Source organism: Botryllus schlosseri, chromosome 3 (genome assembly GCF_051294905.1).
Source record: "Botryllus schlosseri isolate E-star chromosome 3, Bs_hap1, whole genome shotgun sequence".
Classification (NCBI taxonomy): Eukaryota; Metazoa; Chordata; class Ascidiacea; order Stolidobranchia; family Styelidae; genus Botryllus; species Botryllus schlosseri.
Window position 1 is genome coordinate 34,305,824 of NC_137238.1, and position 14,166 is coordinate 34,319,989.

At 40.3% G+C, this 14,166-nt stretch overlaps 2 long non-coding RNA genes across 5 annotated transcripts; one reads left to right on the forward strand and one right to left on the reverse strand.

The window, feature by feature from the left end:
• The first annotated feature begins 1,081 nt into the window (after nt 1–1,081).
• On the forward strand, nt 1,082–10,607 carry LOC145436388 (uncharacterized). Of its 4 annotated transcripts, XR_013914299.1 has the most exons (7): nt 1,092–3,549; nt 3,707–4,329; nt 5,784–5,895; nt 6,239–6,418; nt 6,627–6,712; nt 7,938–8,017; nt 9,316–10,607. It is a non-coding gene; the product is annotated as an uncharacterized LOC145436388 (long non-coding RNA). The 4 variants fall into 4 exon arrangements; XR_013914298.1 differs by having other exon boundaries at nt 1,082–4,329; XR_013914297.1 differs by lacking the exon at nt 3,707–4,329 and having other exon boundaries at nt 1,917–3,549; nt 6,627–6,708.
• On the reverse strand, nt 4,100–7,938 carry LOC145436389 (uncharacterized). The gene is made up of 2 exons (XR_013914300.1): nt 7,418–7,938; nt 4,100–7,216 (listed from the first exon to the last, which is right to left on the reverse strand). It is a non-coding gene; the product is annotated as an uncharacterized LOC145436389 (long non-coding RNA).
• Nucleotides 10,608–14,166: the final 3,559 nt, after the last annotated feature.

A 14,166-nucleotide genomic window follows, 5' to 3' on the forward strand; every position in this document is an offset into this window, starting at 1 on the left:
TTAAAAATATTGTTGTTGTTGTTGTTGAAACGAAGGCTATTCTCATGTGCCCAATATCTCTATTCCTCACTAGCTAATACGGATTCGGCGATGGTAATAGCATGCATTCCAAGGAGGAAGAATTACCTGACATGAATGGGCTGGTCATATTGCCTTATCGTACAAAGGCCCATGACACTGTCACGACCGGAAAAGCTTGAAAAACAGGGGCGAGATAGCGTAGTGGACTAGTGGTTAGGGATGGTGTGAACGTGAGGTTCACGTTGGCGTTCTGTGTGTGAACCTCAGAAATCTAGAGGTTCACGTTCACAAACGAACCTTGGTAGGTTCTGTACTGTGAACCTTTTTCATATATTACAGTTTTCACTTCATTATAACATCTTTAGTTGAAATTTATTACATATCAACTGCGGGCCACTCTATGCATGGCACTTGCAGCATAAAAAAATCAACACTAAACGAGCATGCATCTTGACAATCTCAAAAATTTTACTTGTTTTGTTACAAAAGTTTGCTCGAAATATCCAGCTTTCCGTTTGTGAATATTTAGTGACTCTCTGCTGCGAGCTTGACCAGCAATCACACAGCATCAAGAGCGAATAGTCAGCGAATGATGCTTATTCAACCAACCAATGAATTTGATAAAAAAAAATCGAGCAGGCGTACGGGGTCAATCATTTATGGTATCATAAAAACCAAATCCTTGCGATTGGGGTGTTGGCTACTGCTGTATAACTTGTTAATGGAGTAATATCGGTAGCAAGTATAGAAACCCGTTTTACACGCATGCTCAATATCAACGTTGCGCCAAACACTTTGTCCGGTCTGGTCTACACCGTTAAGGCGTAAGCTCATATCCCGTTCCAAGTCCCCGTCGAAATTGTGGGCAAAGCGACGGAAGATATTGATTTTATGGAATGATTATATTATTGGATTGCCCCAGTTGATACATTTGGCGACGTTTAATACGTCAATATGTACTTCAGCATTGTGGCATTATGTGGCCCGAGTCGTCGCTAGGTATCGTGTATCACTGTAAAAAATATACCGTGTATTCAACGTGTTTTTTGCATGTTTTGTCCAAAAACACGTTTATTAACAAAAAACGCCGACGTGTTTTCGAAATAATCAAGTTTAAAACCGAAAACGCGACGTGTTTTCCAATTAATCAAGTTCAAAACTGAAACGTAACATGTTATGTAAAAAACATGTTGCGTTTCAGTTTGGAATAACGTTGCTCTGATTTGAAAGCTACTGTCGCACTGATTCCGAAAATATGCATTAAAATCTAATCAGGGCAATGGAACGCCTTCGAAATACACCCCAAAGTATGAAATTCGGCATTGTTCCGAACATTCGCAACCACGCGTTATAGGGCCGGTTCTATACCAATACCGAGAAAACCATTACCGAGAATGAACATTACCGAGAATGCCATTACCGAGAATGGACATTACCGAGAATGGAAAATACCGAGAATAGTCATTACCGAGAATGGACACCACCGAGAATGGGCATTACCGAGAATGGCCAATGTCAAGAATATAGCTTACTGGGACTGATTTTGTCGAGAAATTAATACCTGAGCATCGATACCGAATGTGGCAACGCCCTGATGCACACACACGACCTGCTCATATGCATAGCATGCCTGCATTGCATATATTGCATTCTCGGTAATGTCCATTCTCGGTGGTGTCCATTCTCGGTAATGTCCATTCTCTGTGGTGTCCTTTCTCGGTAATGTCCATTCTCGGTAGTGTCCATTCTCTGTAATGGCATTCTCGGTAATGGTTTTCTCGGTATTGACCGGACACCGTTAGGACCATTGTGCTGCGTCGCTGCGATTGTTTGGAACAATGCTGATTTTCAGATTTTGAAGGCTACTTCGGGGTAATGCCATTGCTCTATTGAAATTTTAATGTATATTTTCAGAATGTTGCTTTCAAATGAAATCAACTATATCTAATTTGAGCGCTCGGGTCTGAAGCTATGGGATATGAAATTATGTAACGTTCATATTGCTGAGCAAGCAAGCGTGACGATAGCTGTGGCGAATCTATCCTTATAGGTTAGCTATCTATTATAAAACATGTGAGTATTCGTCGTAATTTATTAGTTCACACCTTACACGATTTCAGTATCCGTCGTGATTGGTTGAAAAATGGCTGTAATCTATTAGTTTACGGCTCACAAGATTTTAGTATCCGTTGTTATTGGTTGAAAAAGTTCACGGCACACGTGATTTCAGTATGCGCCATGATTGGTTGAGAATCTTGTATTGCCGGGAAGCCGCCAGCAAGCCAACCGCACTGAGAACAGAATTTATTGTCGACGCTGACTGACTGTTATGGATTGGGCTTGCCCAGTTAAAAGATGCGTTTGTGGTCAGTTTTCATCCCGGAAAGTCTTGCTAAATCATGTACGTTATGTGCATCGTTGGTGTACCGCATTCACCTGTAGTATGGTACCGTGTGGAGACAGCAATCCACCGATGACGTTCAGCACTTACCATAGCTTCAGAGTGCATACGGTAACCAGTCGATTACAGTATATCATATTGGGAATGTCTTCGCCTAACTATGTAAATCATGAACCCAAGAAAGTTGAGCCAGTTAACATATTGGGAGGATGTGTATACCCAGCCAATATGTTGCATTTTGTCGAATGCAAGATATGGAAGGACAAGTTTGCTCTGTAAAATTATGTGACAAACACGGCAAAAGAGAATCCATGTTGTCAATCAGGATCAAGGTGGTCCAATATTTCTCTATGAAGATTTTGACGGGCACTGTCACATTTGTGGTATCCTCAAGACAGGCTTTGGCCGATATTTACACTGTTATTCAGTGTGAGGCTGACAGAAACCGGTTTCCTTTGTGTTTTACAACCTGGTGAAATATTATACCAGAGACTCCATAATTTACTGGTATACTGTATCGGTAAATTACAATATGGTGAGCAATGTTCCTTTAATTTTTGACGAGTCTGCTCAAAGCAGCACACTCACAAACTCACTGCGCAGACCCTTGGACAACAGTGCGTAAAGACTAAAAAAAAGGTCATCATATTGGATTTTTTGTGCACAACTTACATTTTCTGTGCACAGAGACCGTGTTAGCCCTGTGCATTTGCGCACGGGCGCAGCTTAGAGGGAACATTGATGGTGAGATGGCTACATTAGACTGCATCATAGAATATGTTTCAAAGTTTATTAGGGAACTATATGCCGATAAAGAAAAGTACCAGTAATTAAAATTGCGTAATTTTCAACATGGCGTTCTATTTTTCAGATTCATCAGACTGGTTAGCGATTTATTACTCTAGTGCTATTAAATATGAAAATGCTGATAATCCATGGTAATATTAGAAAGGTGATCACAGTTGATCACCTACCTGAGATTTATGATGTTGTGAGATGTGTAGTTCGTAGTACCATCTAGGACAGAAAATTCACTACGGAATATTACGACAAATCGCTTGAATGGAACGGCGATTTTTATGAATTGTCTGCCAAAGATATGGGAAAATATGACTGGTTTTGAAGATGTAAGTGAGTAATTATATTCTATGCATGACAACATAATTATCATCGTAAAGCGATGATCATGGTGATCATACTGTACTAAAATTATCTTGTCTTGTTCGATATCTGTAATAGAAACGAATATAGATTTTAGTCAAAATCACGCCGTGTTATATGCAGGGCTTTAGAGCAGCCGCAAATTGAAACTGCTCCTGCTCCAGCTGCTGCTCCGGCTCCGAAATTATCGCATTGGCCTGTATATATCAGGGGTGGCCAGCGAGAGGGTTTTGCGTGACCCGTTAGCTAATTTCCTATTATATTATCGAAAATGAATTGCTCAGATTGCAAACTTGCATTGCCAACAAAAAATTACAATTCTGACTGCGACGCTTGGGATGTTGATGACTAAAATATCAGTTCTGACGCATTGGCAGATCCAGGGTCCAGTCACATTTTCAGTAAACTGTCGTACATTACAATAAACTAGAATAGCAGCGAAATTTTTCTTCACGCTTTGCGTGTTTAATTGTCGCACGATTTCTTGCTTGGATAGCCTACCCGCTACTGAAAACGAAAAAAAAAACGCCTAATTTATCCGATTGAGTCTAACTGTATTCGCAATTACGGGAGAAAGTCTTTTCGCGTTTGCGCTCGCATAAAGATCGTCAATGGTGAAATGCAGGCACAAAATGATTGTCGCATATTATTGGAGATCTTCGTTATCGATGTGGCCAGACGCCGAATAGTCGTGTCCTTGCAATCTGAGCCTAGCGGGTGGTATACAATAGACCCGCAATACTCCAGTAATAATATTATTGACCTTGTTCATTTAAAAACTTCGAAAATTTTACCCGCTTGGCGTGGCTAGTGGACCGCGCACTCGTTCGTCAATTGCATGGGGCCCTTCAGCCGAAAAGGTTGGCCATTCATGGTCTATATAGATTACTAATCCACCATAGGTTACCGTGATTTTCCATGTATAATGCGCAAAATTTTCACGATTTTTTGCCCTAAAATCGGGTGGTGCGTATTTTACATGGGAACAACACGCTTGGAAGAAATCTCTCTCGATAAAAAACTTGAAATCACACTTATCCTCATTCTTATGTTTGTTTCCAATCGCGCGTCACTTTCAGCCATCGCGCGTAGTAATTAGTGGGAAGCGTGTATCCAATTAACGAGAGTCGTGTGCAAAAGCATGCGATCTCCTGCTGAGTTGGTTTGCTGTTTGAACGCAAGCGAAATTAGGTCACTAATAGACACTCGCGCGCTGCAATTTTCGCCAATTCATCGCGTCAACGACAGGCCCGAACAATCGCATACGCAATTTATACATACACAAGAGGCCATGTGCGCAAGATATAAACGCTTGCGTAATCAGTCGCATCTCCAACAGACCTGTTGCGCATGACATAACCGTTAGCCTAGGCGCAATCGCATCTATAATAGGCATCGTGAGCAAGATGTTGGATGTCGGTTCGTTGGCCTAAACTAACTCCCCGCATCCTCGCAGTCTTTGGCTGCTATCTACTATCGTTTAGAGACAATACCGTTAATTGTATAATTATTAGCAATCGCATCTGTAAAAGGTCTCCTCGTGCTCAAGGTGTCGCGTCGCTAGCCCGAACTATCGTGCCGCCCGCTTCGCAGGCTTTAACTGCTATCTACTATCGTTTAAAGACAATCCCGCTAATTGTATGATGATTACTTGATTAGCGATCGTTATGTAATGATTGTTCAAGAGTGACATCGCAAAATAGAATGACATCGTATACGAAATCGGAACTATTCATGTACTGAAATGCAGGGTGCGTACTATACATGGGTACAGGCTTTTTCCCAGAATTTGCATGCTATTTTAGGGGTGCGTATTATACATGGGGGCGTTCTATACTTGAAAAATTACGGTAGTACTTTTTTGTTTCCCGAATTGAATATGTTAGAATATGTTGATATGAGTGATTTTATTTTTATCTAAAAACCGAAGATTTTGACCGATAAAATTGACAATTTTGACATTTTTCACCCTGAAAATCTTAATTTTGAAGAAATTGTGATCTTGTATATGTAAATTGCCTGTTTCCTCCCCATTACCTTAGAATTTTAGGCTACTGCTTATCTTCATTTTTGATCGGAACTGTCTGCTCTTACGAAATAGTTGGGCCTGAAAAAACTTTTGCTATTTCTGCAATAAACTGACTCAATATTACCGGCAAGGTGATAATTCGCTGGGCTTTGATGAAGATATTTATTACAGAGTCAACCTGCATCGGTATATTCTCCAGGAGACGAGCGCTGCATCGAGGTACAGCAAAAAGCAATAAGTGTCGAGTGGGTAAAAAGACTATACGTGACAAGAAAAGATTCAGGTTAGGATGAAAAATAACATTCGAATCGTGTCATGAGGCCACTTTGAATGGGATATCAACACAAAGTCTATTCGAGATTTAGCCGATGTTGATCGATGCGCATTGGGTAGGTATAAAGCAGTGTTGGGATCAAGTCACTGATAATGACAATCCCCCTACCACGTTCATGCAATAGGCTAGTCCTACGACGTATGCACGCACCAATTATTGACGATTAATATCAATGTGTAATATCATACAGCAGAGGCTGCATTACATTCCAATTTTTCAATGTTGGTGACAGACATGTCAAAAGTTTGTCCAAACTTAATCCAAACCTTTCTTCAACTATGCCACATTGCAGGGATCATGGAAAGACAAGCTCTGCAACAAGATGAGGGAATGGCGAAGACACCATGAAAAAGAAGTTCTCGTCTTGAACTTGAAATAGCAGAAGCATGGACGCTGCGACAAATGGAAATCTCTGCAGCTTGTGGAAAAATCTAGTCAACGCTGCAAGTATTCTCGAGTCTCAACATGCAATGTGAGCATTTTAGTATCATGCTTTCCTCATCTAGATATCCTCAATATGAATATTTTGATATGATACTGATAACACCAACAGACAATGTTACGTCTAATTTTTCTCCAATATGTGCGCATGCGAGCAGCTTAGAAGGAACATTGGCGAGGAGTAGCACCTTGCACCGATAATCGGTCATGTTTTAATTAAGATCTATTTTGTCCTACAGAGTCAACATGTATACTCTCCACAGACGACGAGCGCAGCATCGAGATACATTAAAACGCAAGAAGAGGCAAGTGGACAGAACCGTAGGTATAAAGCAGTGTTATGATCAAGTCACTGATGGCACAAACCCTCGGCATTTGTAGCATGCGCAATCATTGTTCATGACACAAAAAATGACATATATTATAACTAGGGCCTTTTTTATATGACCTTAGAAAATCAATATTATGATTTTATTTTTTGGAAAATATGAATTTATGTGAAAATGCTGTATTTTGACATGCAAACATCGGCACTGACAGAACTAAAAGAGTAAAACCTATGCAACAACAGGCATACACGTCCACTTTTTATTCTAAATCACTGTTGTAGTACAGTAGTAGTGTGAAATGTTAAAGTCTTTGAAGTTAAGATTCGGACGTAAGATGACTTTGGTATGGAAAGTGAGAGCTTCACAGACGCTGATGTGGGTTGCCACTTCTGCAGGTGTGCATAAAGCGCTGGTGAAATGTCTTGTATTTGCAGCTCCATTATTTGTTAAACCTCATTCTTGTGCAATCGCTTCTTGATGTAAATTTTGAGCTTCATGACCTAACCAGGAAAATGTTACTTCATAGCTTCAATATACCTCAAAGGGATACGGTTTTGTGTTGAAATTGATTTCACGACTTGCTGATGCATAGAACATAATATGACTTTGAATGGCCCTAATTATAACCTTGGGTTAGCAAAAAGTGAAGTCAGTGTACAAAACTCGTAGGTGACCTAAAGATACTTTTTAAATTAACATACATTGTTCTTTTTGGCCAGATTTTAGTTATCTTGAATTTTTTATTCGCACATACTTCCAGACATAGACATTTCTTCCTTAGATATAAGGGCGACCAACCCTTGGGCTGCACGGCGATTCTAGAAATTGAATATAATATTTATTAGTACTCGCACAAATGAGCGGTGGAACCTTTGCACAACGCGATATACGCAGCCTCGCCGCAACCTTGATATTCATATGTCCAAGCTTGGAATATTCGTTGTCAAATGAGCCCAGCGGTATACAAAGGCGACCTGCAAATCCTTGCAGGACATGACTGCACACTTACTTGTCATAACATAATTGTCATCGAATTTGCTGCGTACTAATATATGTCATGTTTTCACCATTGCCCAACCCTGTTCCCTCCTGTCGGATGACTGAAAATCTTCATCAACATTAGAGGGGCCCGCGAAAGGTTTCAAAGTCGCTGATTTACTTTACGATGTCGCAGTCGCGACAAAACATACATTTAGTTGATTTCTGGCACTTCTCGTTCAGGTCAACAAAAACTGGGGTGGATGGTTGGGATCGCAACGATCTTCAATGACAACTATGGCAGCTTCCTGTTTGTTGACAAAGTGAGTTGTTTGGTATATGTGAAAGCATTATGTCCTACTGTGTTGTGGACACAAGCAAATCGCATGGCTCACTGCCATCGGGCTACATCATTCACATCATACAAAAAAGGCAATTTATGGCACTATTAACACTGTATTGCCGTATTAAAGGGGCACTGCGCTCTAAAAATGATGTGGTCTCAAATTGAAGGTAAAAACAAACAAAAATTTTTGCCCGCAGCCATTTCCTTCAGAACGCCACCATAATGGAGCTGCAATTTATTGAAATTTTTACAAGACCAGCTGCCGCGGCTGCTTAACCCGTTACACGGCACGATATCTTCACCGTCACACTTGCTCGACGCGATTAGGCAGTCACGCAGAGAACGAATTTTAGATAGTTGTCAGCCGATGTTATGAAGGAAATGTGTCTAAGTTTTGTTCTCTACGTGACCGCCTTATCGCGTCGAGAAAGTGCAACGATGAAGACATCGTGCCGTGTAACGGGTTAAGCAGCCGCGGCAGCTGGTCTTGTAAAAATTTCAATAAATTGCAGCTCCATTACGGTGGCGTTCTGAAGGAAATGGCTGCGGCCAAAAATTTTTGTTCTATTTGTTCTTCAATTTGAGACCACATCATTTTTAGAGCGCAGTACCCCTTTAACACTTTATTTGATAAGAATTGGTATCTCGACAGGTCACCTTAAATTGAAAGAATGATGTAATCCAATATCAGTGAGTAACGAGAATTTCCCGTGTCCCCTCCTATTTCACTTGGAAAGTTACGACTGATGCTGAAATCATTCCACTGTGGGTACCATTATGGTCGCTTGATATCCTTAAAATCACCATCACATATGATCGTTTCCTTACCTCTTTGCATGACCCGGACTCACGCGGTAATGACTTATTAGGTAGGCTTACCATATTTTGGAAATCTAAAAAGAGGACACTTTTTCAGAAATTTGCGACTTGCAAAACCGGAGAAGGATTCTGAAAAATCGATGAATTTTCCCACTTAGTAACAGGTTTACTAAAAAAATAAATCACCGTTTTTCACTCCGAAATACTAGCCGTAGCGTCACTTCTGTGCTAATTTACGGCATATCACTCGCATAAATTTTCAAAAAAGAGGACAAAATCTCAAAAAAGAGGACAAAAGGGCGTCCTCCGAGGACACTTCTAAAAAAGTCAAAAAAAGAAGACAAATCCTATTAAAAGAGGACGTATGGTAACCCTATTATTAGGCCTAATACTTGATCAATTCTTAATCTCTGACCACATCGATAGTACTAAGCTAATATCATTTTCATTAATCAGGAGCCGAAGAATTATATCCGACGATCAAGTACAATACGATCCTGAATGAATGGAAAGTTCTCTTCTATGGCAAAGTTATCAAAGGGGTCAGAAGCTTCCATCATGCTATGGCCACAATACTGGCTGTTCAACATCAAGTTCGCACCATGAGCCTCTAATTCATGGTCCGCCGTCACAAACTCTCCGAACGTTAAGTACACTGCGGCTGTTCGTAGCAAATCAAATATTGTTTCTGTACATACGTCTCGAAACTTTGTAACGTTACGTAGACTTTGGCTATTCGTGATGAATTAATTTGAATAATTCACCAAGAACAGGTCAATATTTTTAGCGGTTATAATTCTTTTTTACATTACATTAGGTACTTGCCGCCTTTTACTGTGACAATTTGTAAGCACTTGCTTAATAGCGGACCGGTCAATATTTCAAGCCGGTATATTAATTCTTGTTTCATTACATACGTTTCTAAACTTTCTAACGTTAGGTGTGTCTGACTGTGACTGTTCATTGTAAATTAATTTAATTAATTTATTGAGGACGGGTCAATACTTTTAGCCGTTATTATAATTCTGGTTTCATTACATATGTACAAAACTTCGAAACATTAGATACTAGGCGGCTTACACTGTAGCTTTTTGTAGTGAATTAATTCATTGATGACGGGTCAATATTTTTAGGGGCTGTTGTAATAATTCTTCTTTCATTGCATAAGCTCCAAAACGTCTTATCGTTAGGCACTCTGCGGCTTACACTGTGGCTTCTTGTAGTAAATTAATTAATTTATGAGGGGCCAATATTTTTAGCCGTTGTTGTGATAATTCTTCATTCATTGCATAAGTTGCAAAACTTGTCAAGGTTAGGTACTCTGCGACTTACACCGTGGCTTTTTGTAGTAAATTAATTCATTGATGACGGGCCAATATTTTCAGCCGTTGTTGTAATAATTCTTCATTCATTGCACAAGTTGCAAAACTTCTTAACGTTAGGTACTCTGCGACTTACACTGTGGCTTTTTGTAGTAAATTAATTCATTGATGACGGGCCAATATTTTTAGCCATTGTAATAATTCTTCTTTCATTGCATAAGTACCAAAACTTCTTAACGTTAGGTACTCTTCGGCTTACACTGTGGCTGTTAGTAGTAAATTAATTGCTTCATGACATGTCAATATTTTTAGCCGTTATAGTAATTCTTATTTCATTACGTATTATTCGAAACTTCCGCCATTTCAAGAATTTTTCTTTTTTTGATGCATTTGTTCTCAATACACATCATTTGATCCAACTCTGAATTGCTTGTTTCAATTCATATCCTGGCTACTGATCCTGTGCCAATCAGTCAAGGTTAAAGGTCAATTGGAATCTTAGGTCGGACGTGTTTACGAGATTACATGTCGGGAAGAAACATGTTAGGCAACAGGTAGAGCTGAACCTGTCTTCCGGTTTTACATGACGGTCATGTATTAGGAGGTACCAGGTGTAAACATGTCTATGGACACCTTTATTTTTTACAGTGTAGGCTACATTGATATAGGCCAGTGGTTCTTAACCTTGCCTCCAGCGCCCCCAAGGGGCGGAAACGCTCAGGGGGTGATATGGGGGGCGCTGGACTCAGGGGGCCGATATGGGGGGCACTGAAGAAAAATGGCTTCGCAGTACATGATGTAGTGGTAGGACATATCCTTAATGAGTATGTCAAATCCCGAAATTTTTGGTCGCGCAAGGCGACGATGTTTGCTACATATGTTTTCATAAATGTGGTGGGTTATTTCAATTCATGTAAAATGAATTGCGTGTACTTTAAAATCTCCAATTTCTCGTTGAAACACTGCTGTTACACTTGCTAGAGTTGTTTTCAACAAAATGTTTCGAACTAGTTATTATATCCTGCAGCGCACAGCGTGTGGAAATCGAAGAAGGAGGCACTGTATATCACTTTTGAGAGTGAGAGCCCCTTGTAGAGATATGATATTCTTTTTCGCCTGCACCATCGAGATGCTTTGACGACGGAGTTGCGATACGGCCGTGCGGTCATCTAGTCTGCGCCTTCGTTTTTTTTCTCCTCCATGCTATCCATGATTGCTGAGACCCTAGCACAGACCTGGGCAAAGTGCGGCCCGCGGGCCAAATGCGGCCCGCGAAGCTATTCTGTGCGGCCCGCGAAAGTTTGCTTGGAATGCAAAACATAAAACTTGCTTTTTGAATGACTAAAACAATAGGCTGTATCAAATGAACAGGAAATCCGTTTACTTTGAAGCCTTGTTCATTAATATGCCACGATTACGCTGCCTACGTAGGCCCTGCCTGGCATGCGTAATCCAGATTCAGAATAAAGGCAATGTGACAAAGTATGAGTAGAAATTGAGGTCACAAGAAATCACTCTTTCCATACAGTTTAGTTCAAAACTTCCTTGTTGACATTGTAACATTACGCATTATGCGGTATGTGTTTCAATTTGTTACGTGAAATGTTTCGTGAAACAAGTCAATCAGTGCTCGCGATTTTTATATGACTCATCATATCTATCAGCCATCATAAAGGATTAACGGGCATGCCAGAAAAAGTAAGACGACAACTGAAATTCAAAGAACGTTTAGGTTTATAATTTAGAGCACTAAATATTCGCATACTGGAGTCAGGGGTAAACTCATCCTTTCAGTATTTGCGGAGCATGTCGCAGAGAATAAGGATTGTAATTGAAGTCGGTCTTATGACAAAAGCACGAAACACTCGGTTAAGGGAGGGCGGGGTTCAGAAAAACTACAAGTTCCGCCCAAAATAAAGTCTATTTAAGCTGCACACTGCCAGGAAGGCAGCGACCAAGAAAATAAGCTTTGTACTATTGTATATACATTTCAGTGCAGTGGTTCTCGAACTGGGAAACGTGAAAGCGTCAGAATGTTGGCGTGAAGCCGAACCTTATTGAAAAGTTTCTCGCGCTTCGCGCAATATACACCCAGCTTATAGTTGGTGCTCTGTGTATTGTCCGACTTTGATATTTCACAATTCTCTCTCATCAACAGCAATAATCTTCCATGTCATCAAACTATCCGTTGGGATTGCTAGCATTCTGGTTGCACTTTGTAATATTTTATGATATCATGATAAGTGGGCGCGAAATCGTTCACCATCATGAAGGGAGAGGTGCCTAAAAAGTTTGAGAACCACTGTTTTAGAGTCTTAATAGAAGAACGTGAATAGGGGTTTAAAGAGAGCTAAAATGTATTATGTTTAACATTGTTTCGAATCAAGACAGCAAATAGATACTTTTTTAATTAACCATCACCGTCTTTACCTAATATCAACACATTCACCGAGCAGTATTTATTAGCAATGAAATTTAGAAATAAAATTGAAATACGCTGGAAAACATGGCTAACTTTTTTACTCGGCCCGCCAACGTATCTATTTTTCTCATTTGGCCCGCGGATGAAAATAATTGCCCACCCCTGCTCTAGCAGGAGAGCTGCGGATACCAATTTTCAATCGTTGGTATGACCCGGCCGGGGATCGAACCCACGACCTACCGATCGAGAAGCCGGACGCATACCCATTACACTATCTCGCTGTAAATAAAATATGTTTTGAAGCTTTGTGCACGAAGTGAATACTTGTATTTGAGAGCTACACAATTAAATCGTCTGAATATTTCTTCATCGTATCATAACGGATAATAGGCCTACTATCTAGTGTTGTGTCCACAACCTCACATGAAGGTCATATAATATGAGTTGTTTTGTGTGGAATACATTCATGTTAAAATTAATAACTGGGTACAGTACTAAATTCAATGTGAGCAGAGATATGCATCCCAGTCCCAGTTGACTTACTTAGTCACACAAAGCACTAAAACAGAATCCAATACCATTATTTCCCCGTATTGTCAATCGCAGATGTGAATTCGGGATGGTTCGAACCACAGGGTATGACACCGTACCCGATTGTTGTTATAACTCAAAGGGTGCCCTAAATTATTACGGTGAATGAACATATATTACATATCATGTTTTGACTTATACCCCACAAAAAAATACGCATAATTCTAGAAAATAGAAATAGGCATTTCGGCGTCGGCCATTACCACGCCACGATGCACGACAACATATGAAGTTCCGGCCAATATGGGACTCCGAGAAGTGCGCCAAAAAGATCGTCAGCGAGAAAACCTTAGCCGAATAGGATTGCCCTTATGTTGACCGTAAACTTCGATGTAGATAAGTCTAAGTGTCCATAGGTGCTTAGATCGCTCGTGCCGAATTATCATGTCGTCGCAATCTGCACCCCACAGGACAAATAACATCCATCAAAGAAAAATTATTTGCCAGTGAAGAAATACCAATTTTAAATCGTGTGCTTACTTTACTTACGTTTATGCGTTTCAATATCTTTTGACTATATAGCAGACAAGCGGTAACAAAATAACAACATGTAACGAAGTAATTATACCAACGGGCACGTCCGAATATGTTTAATTAATAATTACGTGGCCTTCATTTTCCAAGACAGCAGCTCACTCAGTGCTACCGCTAAATCTGATTACGTGGGCTGAGAGCATAAAAAGTTTATAGCGACGCAATTACCACCTATTCATTCATGCATTATACAAAACTTTGCTGACCATCGAAATCACGCGACGGGGTTCTTGGGGGCGAAGCCCCCAGACGTTTGGTTTATCACGCTATGAGTGCGCAAGACAATCGTTTTTAGGGGTGCTGACTAAGTGCTGTTACGGCCCTCCCTCTTACCCATTGTCTTTATTACAGCCCTTGCAATTTGGGGTGGGGGGCGCTAGAGCACGATAATTTTTGAAAGTGGGCGCTGGAGGAAAAAAAGGTTAAGAAATACTGATA